The 12958-nt window shown below is 39.2% G+C and overlaps 1 protein-coding gene across 1 annotated transcript in view; it reads right to left on the bottom strand.

Moving 5' to 3' along the window:
* CSNK2A2IP (casein kinase 2 subunit alpha' interacting protein) overlaps positions 1-12958 on the bottom strand; it is a 517960-nt gene that overhangs the window by 442685 nt on the left and 62317 nt on the right. The window lies entirely within an intron of this gene.

Below are 12958 nucleotides of genomic sequence, written 5' to 3'. Positions count from 1 at the left end.
ACCAAAAAAGGGGAATTTCATATGTCGTCATACCTCCTCACCTTCCTTTTAAAAACAGCCCCCACCCACTGTCTGGTGGCAGACAGCCTCTCCTCTGCTGTCTTGCCCAGCACTCCCTAGCAGTGTATGCAATAAACTTCTGTCTTCTTTGTTCTGCCTCAGGTGAATCCTTTAACTGCCCCACATTTGGGGGCCCCCATCCCATCAGACAGACACCCCATTTAGACACCGCAAACATCTCATGTATCTCTCTGTATAAAATGTACTTAGGTTGTAAGGTTGTTCTAAGAGAGTAAGTTAACAACTATAAAACATTTAGAACAGCTCCCAGCACCTAATGAGTACTTGAAGCTGTTGTCACTTTTATTTTAATTATTACTATATCCAGAGAAAATACATATTAAAATACATCTGTTTAAGACTGAATACGGACAGATGGCTAGAAAGGAGCCCAAAATGAATAAAGAATTAGTCAAGTGTTTTCCTCTCCCAAACTCCCAATTATTTCCTGTGTAATAATCAGAAAAGGCATTGTTTTTGGAAGAATCAACTAAATATTTCTTTATCTAGCAGTTTGATTGTTAAATGCGGGTGTCAACTTGACAAGGTTAATTGGTTGCCCACATATCTGGTAAAACATTATTTTGGGGTGTGGCTGTAAGGGTGTTTTTGGAAAAGATTCGCATTTGAATTGGTAGACTGAGTAAAGATCTGCTCACTAATGAGGCTAAGTTTCATCCAGTTGAACGGCATTTGCTCTCTACCCTTGAGCCAGGAGATCTGTCTTCCTCTGCCCACATCGGCGCTCCTGCTTCTTGGGCCTTGAGTTTGGGACCAGGATTTACGCCACGGGCACCCTGGTTCTTAGGGCTTTCAACTCAAACTGAATTACACCACCACTGTTTCTGGTTTGTCAGCTTGCATACAGCAGATGGTGGTACTTCTCAGCCTCCATAATCACATGAAATAATCCCTAGAATAAATGTTCTGAAAGATAGATATATGGATAGATAATATGTAGATAGATAGATAGATAGACAGATAGATGCATGCTATTTGTTCTGTTCCTCTGGAGAACCCTGATTAATGTAAGGAATAAGCTTGCCTTTCTCAGAAGATAGCAGCCAAAATTCCAACTACCCTCAGATGGTTTATTAATCCCAAGGTCCCTTGTCTCCATCCAGAAATTTCCCTTTTCTACAGTATCTTCTCTTTTCCCCAGTGCAAATCCTACTCATTCTTTTCATCCCAAACTCCCACCTGGGGCATGCTTACTGTGTCAGTTACTGAAGCCCATCCTAATCCTTTCTTCCTGCAAAGACCTTAATGCATCATAACACATAATTCAGCACACAAAGACTGATAACCTATTATTGTTCATACATTATCTTCCCACTAGACTGTAACTTTAACAGGAAAATCAGCAATTTTAGCAACATATTGACTCCAAAGTCCATTCTCTTGATTATACTAATATGTTTAAATCTGTATTTCTTACATAATTGTAAACGCTTTAACACAGTCAGAACATCCTAGATATTTTAATACCCCTCTTAGGCCATTTAAGTAAAACTTTACCAAAAAAAAAAAAAAAAAAAAAAAAAAAGTGGAGGTATAATTTATCTGCTGTTTTGGGCCCAAATAAAATCGTTTTATAATTACACAGGGTGATATTTTGCTATTAGATTGTTACATTTATAGAAAAGCAATGAGAGAGAGAGAAAATTGAGAGGAAAAGCCCAAAAGGAAAGTTTCAGAGAAATAAAATTAAATTATTTAGACTAAAAAAAGGAAGTCAGATGGATGAAATAAATGTTACAGTTGATGAAAACTTGAGCTTAGATTTCTGCAGAAAAGAGCCAGATGATACATAAGAAAAAAATTTTACAAAGGTGTAAATTTTAAAACATAAAACCAACAGCAAAAGAAGCAAAGATTTTAAAACTGCTGAAGAGAATAACTATCTATCTGAACAAGATTGTTTCCTGTTCCGCCTAAAAGCCTGGCGATGGGTAAGAAGGTCTATTTCATAAATCATGAATCTGCTTAAAAGAAATATATATTAAACATGTTTGGTTTAAAAAAAAAAAAAGCTATCATCTGTAATTTTATTCCTGCTGCTTTTCCTCAGAGAGTGATGATTACAATCAGTTCTCTAGCCTTTTTAATTATAGGAAAATGGGCAGCTTACTTACACATCATGGGGTAAGTATAGTGGGAAAGCCGCTGCAGTGGTTGGAATTCAGGTAAAAGAGCAATAAAGACATTGTAAAAAAAACCAATATTCATCAAACCAAATAAATAAGCCAAAAGACATCAGACAAGTGGAAAAGGATAATATCATCTGTATTTGTCTAATTTGATAGTTTAATCAATTAACAAACTTAGGGACAGACTCAACATAATCTCAAAACCTGTCAACTAAATTTTGAATAGAATAATGCTTCATTTCACTAGAATGTAAACTTTGGGACAGCAGAGATATTGCCAGGTTACCTGTTCTATCTTCATCCCTGGCACAGCCCTTGGAACTTTTGTTAAAACTAGAGTTGAGAAGAAAAGCCAATGAAAACAAGATAAAAGGGGCCAGCCAGATGTCTGAGGTTGGACACTCCCCTTGCATGCTTTTGGCTTCTGTGATCTTGCTTACCTCCTGTCCACCAACTGCCCACATCGCACCACTGATAAGTGCTCCCTCCCCTTTTTTCTTTTGTCTCTTAACCCCCTACCATCCCAGCCATAAAAGGAGGCTGAGGCCAAGGTTCAGGGCTCAGCCTGTAGAGGTGACTCTGCTGGGCGAGCACCAATGCGCAATAAACAGCCTTTTCCTGATTTCCCGAGTGTGTGTGGCTTGTGTCTTCCTGGGCTCTGAGTATTTGCTGTAATAAAGTGAATTCACATATATGGCAGCCACATCTAGCCTGAACCCAGAGAAGATGCATGGAAGCCTCAGTGCAGTGATATAGAGGTCAAGGAAACCACACTCTCAAATTCAGCCTTTTACTCATGGGACAGCTCTTAAATCCATATCAACCAAGGAAAGAGTGGCATTCATTTATACCTGTTTATTGCAAACCCGTTATACACGAAGCACAGCACTAAGTACTAGGGATACAACGGTGCACAAGGGGAAGAGCTGGCCTTAAGTAGGAGCACAAAGCATTCATCCATATTAACACCAGGGACAGCAGATTTTATGGGCACAGACGTAAGAGGGCTGGTTGATTCGGTGGTGTAGAGATGAGGAATATCTCTTTAACTTGCCTCTATTTTCCCAGTGAAAGAGAAGGCAGACTCATCAGCTGGGAGAATGAGAGACACAATGTATGGAAAGTTTGAGGAAAGAGGAGAAAGTGTGAAATAGGCATCTCAGAGTGGGAGAGTCAATGCCAAGGGAAGGAAGTCTAGCTGCAGGCAGAGCGGAAGGCCTGCGTGGTTGGGAATTAATGAGAAATCACTGAGCATGGTTGGGTACTTTCCTCCAGACACATTCAGTTGTTCAGGGCAGGCACAGAGAGCCAAACAGTCAGATTTCACCAGAATTTTGGTTTTATCAGGCAAGTACCACAGTTGGAGAGATGAGTAAGCAGTCTGTATAACAAAAGTGCCCCTGACATAGAAAGGGATAACTCTCAATTGTGTAAATCCACTCAACAAATATTTAAAAATCAATTTATTTCTACTTTTATTTATGTTTATTGGCTTATATTAATTTAGTATTATATATAGTTGGCAGTTGCCACCTGCTAGCATAGGAGGGAACTGTCTATACAAAAAGGGGGAAAAAGCCATTTGAGGAGGAAGGCAAGAACAGAAAAAATAAAGTACTCAGCTTGAAAATCAAATAGGAATTTGGAGACAAAGAAAAGAGCAGGGCTGAACTGAATGGCTGGAGGTTAAAGAAGCTACTGTTTCGCAGAGATACTAAGAAAAATTTAAGCCCTGTGTGATCAAGGGGCACACATGTGGGAGGGCAAGTTGACCTCTCCTCAAAGTTAGCACAGGCAGGAAGTCAGGGCCAGAAGTGAATATGATAATTTACACAAACCTTGGGCTCACCAATGGTCTTTCTACAAAGAGTCAAATAGCAGTTTATGTTAATCTTATAGAAATCCTAACACCCGAGATGATACTCTTTTTCCCTGGAGTTACATGCTGAGCATTTATGAAACTGTTTTTTTTTTTTTTTTTTGTTACCTCAAAATGGTTATTAAATGAGATATCTAGGTCCACATTCAGTTCTAACATTCTGTGAAACTAAGGTTATCCAGGAAAAAGCACATAAATTAACCCTTGCCCCCTTACCCTCAATGTAAAAGCAACAAACTGAATATAACCCAACTTGAGTTTATTGCTACATCCTTAACTGCTCCCTGTTCCCACTGGGATATAGGTCCTAATGGAGAAAGGGCAAGCCCCCATCTGTCCTCATAAGCTTGTTTAAAGTGATTATCACTGAGTGAAAGGGGCATCAGGAGGCAATCGCATGGATGGTGGCTCTCCAAATGACAGGGCTCACTACATAGTCACATGCCCATGTGAACACTACTCCCTGCTGGCCCTAACCAGTTATTTCTGCCTTATAAATATAATTTTCATGACTTGAGTAATTAAATGAATATGAACACTACATTCTAAAAGGTTAATTATATGGTACAGGAGTAAACATTATATCCCTGGGTCTTTGTTTATCTTGGAATTTTAACACCATTTCTTAAAAATGTAACGCTACATATTTTCCATTACTAATTAACAAAGAAGTTGATTAAGAGTTATGCTTTTCATCTACTAGATGCAGCATCTGGGTGAAGGATTTAAGAATTAAAATAGTTTCCAGGTGAAATAAAACAGATTCTTTAAGGGAAGGAATCTTATACAGCTACAATATTTACAACACTTTTATCAAGACATTAAAACAGAAGCAGATGCTTCTCTATAATTCTAAAATATTAGTTACACATGGGATAATGCATTGCAGAAAACATAATAATAACGGATGATAGTAGAAGGACAGAGCAGTTTTCTTTTGGAGTTGGATACAGAACAGATCCCAAATATTTTTGAAGTTAAACTTAATACAGATGGGACAGTCCTAAATGTATTGCAAAGTAAATATCACACTAGAGAGATAAGAGAAAGTATCCATTCTTTTATAAATATCAATATTGAGGGTGATGGTATAACACATATTACTCATTCTTAATAAGTATGAATTATTTAAAGCATCAATCACATAACTCTGCTTAAAATATTCTTGGTGATATAATTATCGTGCTTACGCTTAAAAGCCTATCCTAAATCTGTTTTGTGGGTTCATGTAATGGAATAGCTTTATAGCTATGATCGGATTGAGTAAGAGTGAGCTCCATATTCTAAGCACTTGCCCCCAGTGCTTATTATCTGTGCAACACAAATTGAAAAGCTATTCTGTGCTGGGCACTGTGCTAAGTAAAAGGAATACAAACACACAATAAACTTTTGTCCTATACCTCTGGGTAACTCGGGAGAGAACATATGAGAGGGCAAGGTGATCTCTCATCAAGCTGAGAAATTGGGGCCAGAAATGAACTTGAGAATTTATAGAAATCTTGGCCACACCAACAGTCTTTCCACGAAAAATGAAATGGCAATTTGTGATATTAATTGTCTAGTGGAGAAAATAGCTGCAGATAAGAATAAGCACACAGTAATGTGATAAGGACCTTGTTTTAGGTAAGTGTAAGGCAGTGTGGGGGCAGAGACAAAGAAATTAAGCGCTACAGGAGCTAGATACAGCTTTACCAGGAAGGGAGTGACATTCAAAGTGTATCTGGAAGGTTGTAGAAGGAGGACATCCTAGAAAAAGGGGACAGCATCATAAGTGAAAGCACAGACTAAAAGAGTAGGACATCGTCTACGTCATAATACCTTCCAAAGCTATAACTACCCATCTAAAGCAAAGCAGCAAGAGAAAAAGGAAAAAACAGGCTTGGCATGCACATAGCATTTATAATACATATCAAATATCATGCAGAATTAACAAGAATATGTAAGATCGTTTCTTGATATTGCTATATTCTTGGAAAAAATCTGCCAATCTCAGCTTCTGCATGATTAAGTTTTATTCTAGAAAATGTAAATATCTTTGTTTTCTGACTCAGAAGACAAGAAACGGGGCTCCTGGGTGGCTCAGTTGGTTAAGCATCCGACTTTGGCTCAGGTCATGATCTCGCAGTGGTTCCTGGGATCGAGCTTTGTGTTGGGCCCTGAGCTGAAGCGTGGAGCTGCTTTGGATTCTCTGTCTCCTTCTCTGTCTGCCCCTCCCCTGCTTGCATGTGTGCATGCCCTCCCTCTCTCAAAAGTAAATAAATAAACATTAAAAAAAAAACGAGAAACATTTTTGTAAAAAATATTCACGAGACACAGGAAAATATAAAGAAAATTAAATCTGACCTCCCAGAAACAAACACTATTTACATATTGGTATATAATGTTTTAATATTCTTGAGTATATGTGTGAATACATGAGCATGCTTGAGTATAGCCTCAAACTTGCACACAAAAATACTATTTAATCTATATTTGGGAAAAGGCAATCTCTTGAGTATAGTCTTTGACCCCACTGGTCCTCGTTAAGAATGGACGTTGGGCCTGGAACACTTCCTTGCCAAGAAAGAGATAAAGAGCCCTCACAGCCTGTGCTGTGCTGATCACCTTGTGTGGACATAGCCTTCCCTACTGTGAGCTGGATGGATATATGCCCCTTTGTTCTGCTTCAGTGTCACATCATATTGCACGTGGCTAACCCCACTGGGAGGAGACAGGTCAAGAAGGGTGCGTGTAGGTAAACTGCCCACATCAGCTTCCTGGAGAGACCCACTGGCCTTGGGGGACTGATGTTCACCACTGAAGCTGATCTTGCTTCCTCTCTTCTCTCTGTAATTAAAGCGTTGTTCTAGCCAGTGCTCCACAGCATTGTATTTTCCATCAACTCCAATAGCAAGACGTAATGGGCAAAAGTGTTTGAACTTCTATTCCTGGTGGCTGGCACAGTGATTATCTTTGCTATCTTCTCTGTAGTTAGGAGTCCGCCCCTGGCAATGAAAACTGGTGCAGACAGCATTGTATGCTCAACACTATATACCACAGGTAGTGGTAGCTAATGCTTCCTTGCCCCCATAAGATCTAAACAACATTGCCTCAAACCTTAAATCCACACCCTGTAGATGAGCCTTTTATAGAACCCTCCCTGGAGTTCCCAGTTGTTCTCCTGAGTCCCTCTGCCTCCAGCCCCCAGCATTTATACATTCTTTTCCAGGACTCGTATTAAACTCAGACCATTCTTTGATTTCCACAAAATCAAAGGCCCACTTTACACAAGCATCTGGGAGTAGAGTAGACATTACTGAAGATTTAGCAAAAAGGCAAAAAAGAAAAAAAAAGTTTACATCATAGTAATACCAACATTTAAATCACACATCAGACATCTAAGTTCCCAAATGGACCTTTGGTAAACCCGCTGCTGGGGAATTTGCACCAGCCCTGAATTGTGAGCAATCCCTTTCCCGCAACTCTCTGGACCCTGCGTCTTCCTCACTCCCTTCACTTTATCTACTCCTATGATGCCATGCAGGGCACATGAAATAGGTCTTGATTCCTCAGTTCTCTGCATTCATACCACCAGTTCTCATTTTCTAACCTAAATGTTCTCACACTTTCCAAACACGACAACTGATACGAATTATGAGTACATGTTAATTTCATATATAGGTTAGATTAATATCACATCATGTCATAATTAGAGACCCACATATCATTTTCAATGACTGTAGTATTCCACAATTATTTATTTAACCAGTCACTTATAATAGCTGTATAATTTGTTTTCATAAATCCGTCCCTACTTCAATGAATGCCTTTGCAAAAATACTGCATGTATTCTCTTAGGTTATTTGGAAAGTAGATGAAAATTCTTACTTGGTAAATCCTTGTCCTAAAATAGAGTAGACAGAACTTTATTCCTCGAAGTAAAATTATCCAGTCACTTCTGCACACTGATTTTAAAATGAACACCTTCCTCCTCCCTCTCCCCAATTTAAGTCTGTTTATTGAATCCCAAGGTCAGACCAACCAGCTGTGAAGTTATGACCAGACATCAAGTTTTTACCTGATGTAACAATACTACCTAAGACTACCAATATTTTCCTTGAAACATTGGTGATACATATTTCTACAACTCTTCAATTTATTTTTTTCTTTGAAAATGTGAAACTTTAATAATACAAACATTTAAATATCAACCATTAAATTTGTTCAAATGACATGGAACTGCTTCTACTCAGAATGACAATTAATCTTTAAATTCCAACTATTGTCAATCACTGTGTAATCTAGGCTTGGGTTTTCCAAGGTCTAAGCTGTAAACTTGTCTTTACCCTTTTTCAAAAACAGAACTTTCAGGGCCAAGCTTAGCATTTTTATTAAATAACCTGAATTAGTCAGAGTTCTCCAGAAAAGTGGAACCAATAGGAAATGGATGGATAAAAGAAAGAAAGAAAGAAAGAAAGAAAGAAAGAAAGAAAGAAAACATAGATAGATAGATAGATAGATAGATAGATAGATAGATAGATAAAATATATACAGGACCCTATGTGTATATGATAGATAGATAGATAGATAGATAGATAGATAGATAGATAGATAGATAATACATAGATACATAGAATATATTAGTATATATATAGGACCCTATGTGTATATGATCTTAACTTCTTCAGAACTTATTATAGATCCCATGTCCACTTCTCCATATCCATTTTTGTTATTTGATACGAGTGTTCACTTTTCACATTCCTCTTTAAATACAGAGTACAAATTTAAATTTAGTGAAAACTCATTATGGTTAATAAATACTGATTGTATGTTTCTTTAATTCCAATACAAAAACTTTAGAGAAAGCTAAAGTTTAGCAGGTTTAACAAAAGTTTGTTCCTTTCTTCTTCTACATTTTAGGTATCAGTTGAATTTGACATTAATATTATCCCAGCCAGCCACCCAATTCTTTCTGATTTTGAAACATGCCAATTTCACAAAGATGCTTTGCAGGAAAGCATTGAATCTGTTTTAAATCTTTGCAATATTTGTAAACCAAATGTCTCAAAGAAGTTTGCTCAAAACTGTTTATGTAAATATGATTTTCCGAGTTACCACACCCCAAAAGTCAAAAGAAGCATCCTTTTGCCAATTACTCATAATTAGTTCCAGGATCCACAATAATCTCAAACCTAACATTGCTGAAATTGAATCAATCTCTCCCCTCCTCATCCCATGTTCCTTTGTCTATGAAATTTACCAGTACTTATGTTTGACCAAGACAGAAAACTAGAAATTTCCCTGGATTCTGCCTCTTCCTTATCACCATATTCAATCACACACCAATAAAATACTGATTACAAAAAGCTGGGGTCTGCATTATCTTTTGCCTGTTTTTTAACACTAGCCTCCATGCCTTTAATACTGAAGCACTTTACCCATCCCATTTCTTAACCAATCTCCACCCAGTAGCAAGGGGTATTTTTCAAAAAAAAAAAAAAAAAAAAAAATCAGAAAAAAAGAACAAATGATGCAGTCAGATCATGCAATTTTATTTAAAATTCTTGAATTGTTCTCCATTTTCCACAGAATCAAGTCCAAGTTCCTCAGTACAGTAACTCCCTTATAACTTAGCCACTATGACATCTTCAGTCACAACATTATAGGGAAATCTGTAATCAAAGATCAGAAATGACTCCTTTATCCTTTCAGACTCTAATATAGTCAACTGAGGGGCACCTAGGTGGGTCGATTAAGCAGCCAACTTCAGCTCAGGTCATGAGTTCCAGCCCAGCATCTGTTGTCAGGGCAGAGCCTACTTCAAATCCCTTCTCTCTCTCTCTGTCCCTCCCCCGCTCTCAAAAATAAAGAAACTTTTAGGGGCGTCTGGGTGGCTCAGTCAGTTAAACTTCCAATTCTTGGTTCAGCTCGGTCATGATCTTGTGAGTTGGAGTCTCACATCAGGCTGTGCTGACAGTGTGGAGCCTACATGGATTCTCCCTCTCCCACTCTCTCTCTGCCCCTCCCCTGCTCATGCTCTCTCCCTCTCCCTCTCTCTCAAAATAAATAAATAAATTTTAAAAATAAGCAAATAAACACTTAAAAAAAATAAGTCAATTGATCCCATTTATTTATAAAACCTTTAAATGTGTGTATCAGTATAACAATTTGCCAAGCAAGCCCCTTTTATTTTACATGCAAGATAGCCTTAAGCCATGGGTTTCATGTTACTGCTTTCTCAGCCTATTTACTCAGTAATGTGTCTTTCCTTAAATTATTTCAAAAATCAAAAGTGAAATTATTATCCCCTCTTGCATCATCTTCAAAGAGATGGACCAAGAATGTAGGTTCACAACTGCCGAGTTTCCCCGTGTGGGATCTGAAACTGGCCCTGCACAGAGAGGGCAAAGAGAGAATGAGGAAAGAGACAGGCTACTCCATTCTGGGAGGGGGTAGTTTAACAAGCAAGGAAACTTACTTTCTAGGCTTCTCTTCAACAGCTACAGGACAAGTAGATATTCACACCTGCCCACCAGAATCTTAAAAGTTAACACACAGGCCTTAACTGGATTCAGTCCTGTCTACACGATGCAGATGTTCTCAACAGCATATGGCTCTCTGAAGCCTGAGTCCTTGCAAAGGGCACACACTACTGAAGTGGTAGGCAGACACAGAGTCCACAGACAGGGAGTGGGGAGCAGCCTCAGATTGTCTGGATCCAGCTCCAATGGCTGCACTAATGCTTCCCTGAAACTCGATTTTAAACTAAGTAACCTTTTTCCTTGCCGCTTCTGCAAGTTCCCCTCCTTTCTTAGCCTTTTGTTTCAGGAACCTGTACCACCCTGAAGACACGACAAAGGAGGCTGGCAGCGTGTCCACAATTCCTGTCAAAACCAGCTAGGTCTTGTATTTCCCTATAAACCACCCCCCCACACCCCTTCCTCCGGGTGGGCTTGCAGTTTTGAAGGCCATAGCCTGCTGGGAGCTCCTCTGCCCAGCAAAGCAGTCAAGCTATTAATCTTCATTTTCCCAAGCTCTGTCTTTGTGTTATGTTTTGGCTCCGAAGCATGGAGGTCAGTTTTCAACAACAATTCTTCACCTGGGTATTGCCCTCCAAAACGTCTTAAATGATCTTCTCCCTGTGATTTTCCAATTCTCTTGAGCAGGTAGGTCTCCAATGAGAGAGTGTTGTGTGAATGGAGGTCTCCGTCCATGGATTCCCGAGAGATTTATGTGGGGATCCACACTCAGAATAAAGACACCCAGAAGGAAAGTAGCAAGCACAACGCAGTTTATTAAAGCCAAAATACATCCTCCAGGTGGGAGAGCAGGCAGGTTCCCCCAGGGAAGCAGCCCCTAGGTTGTTTTGCGGATTGGATATGATTGGGTCTCTCCAGGCTGGGAGGAGCAGTGACATACAGTGGCGTGGTCTCCAGTGGAGGCTGCTTTCAGTCACTTGGGTGACTCCCCCCTCACTTTGGGAGGGACACTTTTTGACTCTGCAAGATTTATACCTACCCTTCAGGCAGGCTTTCTCTATGGCGGGGCTATCCCTACAATGCAAATGTATTATAATGAGTCTAGGGGTTACCCTGGAGGGAAGAGGTGGAGGAGGGAAGGGAGCCCAGGCTTCCCACTTGTGGCTCTTGGTCTGTCAGCCCCAGAGTCTTGGAAGGCACAAGGTCAGGATGTTGAACTCCTGACCAGGAATAGCTTGGTCAGAAGGCTTAAAATGTAGCTTTTTTTTTTTTTTTTTTTTTTATTACCTTCTCACCTCCAGCTCAGGTTTTTATCATTCCCCTTCAAGGACTCTGGGCTCTGCCTCAGGGTGTTCCTTCCACTGCTTTGGTCTAGCTTCTACCTACCAGGCATGTGGCCCCAGAACTTGGGTGTAAAAAAACAATTTCTTTGAGGTTCTCTCAGGGAAGAATTATTAAATTAGAATTATTAAATCCTGTTTATAAAAACATTGAATTTACACTTGAGAATTAGAGAGAGAGAGAGAGAAATTGTTGATAATTGAGAAACTTTTATAGCAAGTTGATAGAGTATTTTATGCCTGTTGAACAAAATTTTTTAAGTGGAGGACTATATTTAAATTTTCTTCTAATTAATTTATATTGTATTTTACAAAAGTATCAGCCCATGACATTTTTTTTTAAAGGCCGGGGGAGTGTGTGGAGGGATGGGGGTAAAAGATCTGGACTTCACCAAAGACAGTTTGAGAAGCTCAGTTCTAGCATACTTTTTACCCTCCCCAACTCACCAAACACCTAGTCTGGCTTTATGTCTACCCAATTATCATTAGCATTTGTTTAAATCTACTGATAAACTTCTGCAGGTGAATGCAATCCCATTATACATCTTAGTAGGTGCTATGAATTGTAAATGGAATCCAATCCTGATCTCCAGGTATATAGCCCATCTCACAAGGGCTAATCAGTGTTGTTCAATTTGTAACTCTAGCCCTGAGAAGCAATAGTCATCACAAATAACGGGAGTAGGGGATCTATTCTTGAAAAGAAAAAAAAAAAGTTAAAGTTCTTTTCATTCTAAATGACTGCTGAGCGATGTCAATCTCACCCACTCAACTATTTTTCCATGCTGCTACCGCCTTTTGTCTCTACTGCTCCCTTTTCTGGCTTTATTCTCAGGTAGCTAAACCTCTCAATTAGGGTAAAGACAATTTTTATTCTTACTAAATCTTTCAGGGGAGGCTTCCAAGATGGCAACATAGGAGGCCTCTGAATGTCCCTCCTTTCAGGGATACACCAGATACATTGCTACACAGGGATCAATTCCCTCCAGAGAAATCCAGAAACTAGTTGAGGGCTCGTACACATCAGGGACTGGGAAAATACATCAAAATGGGTAGGAAAGACTGAAA

Source organism: Panthera onca, chromosome C2, assembly GCF_046562875.1.
Source record: "Panthera onca isolate mPanOnc1 chromosome C2, mPanOnc1 haplotype 2, whole genome shotgun sequence".
Classification (NCBI taxonomy): domain Eukaryota; kingdom Metazoa; phylum Chordata; class Mammalia; order Carnivora; family Felidae; genus Panthera; species Panthera onca.
Note: the sequence above shows the minus strand (reverse complement) of the source record. Positions and strands in the feature narration are given on the sequence as shown.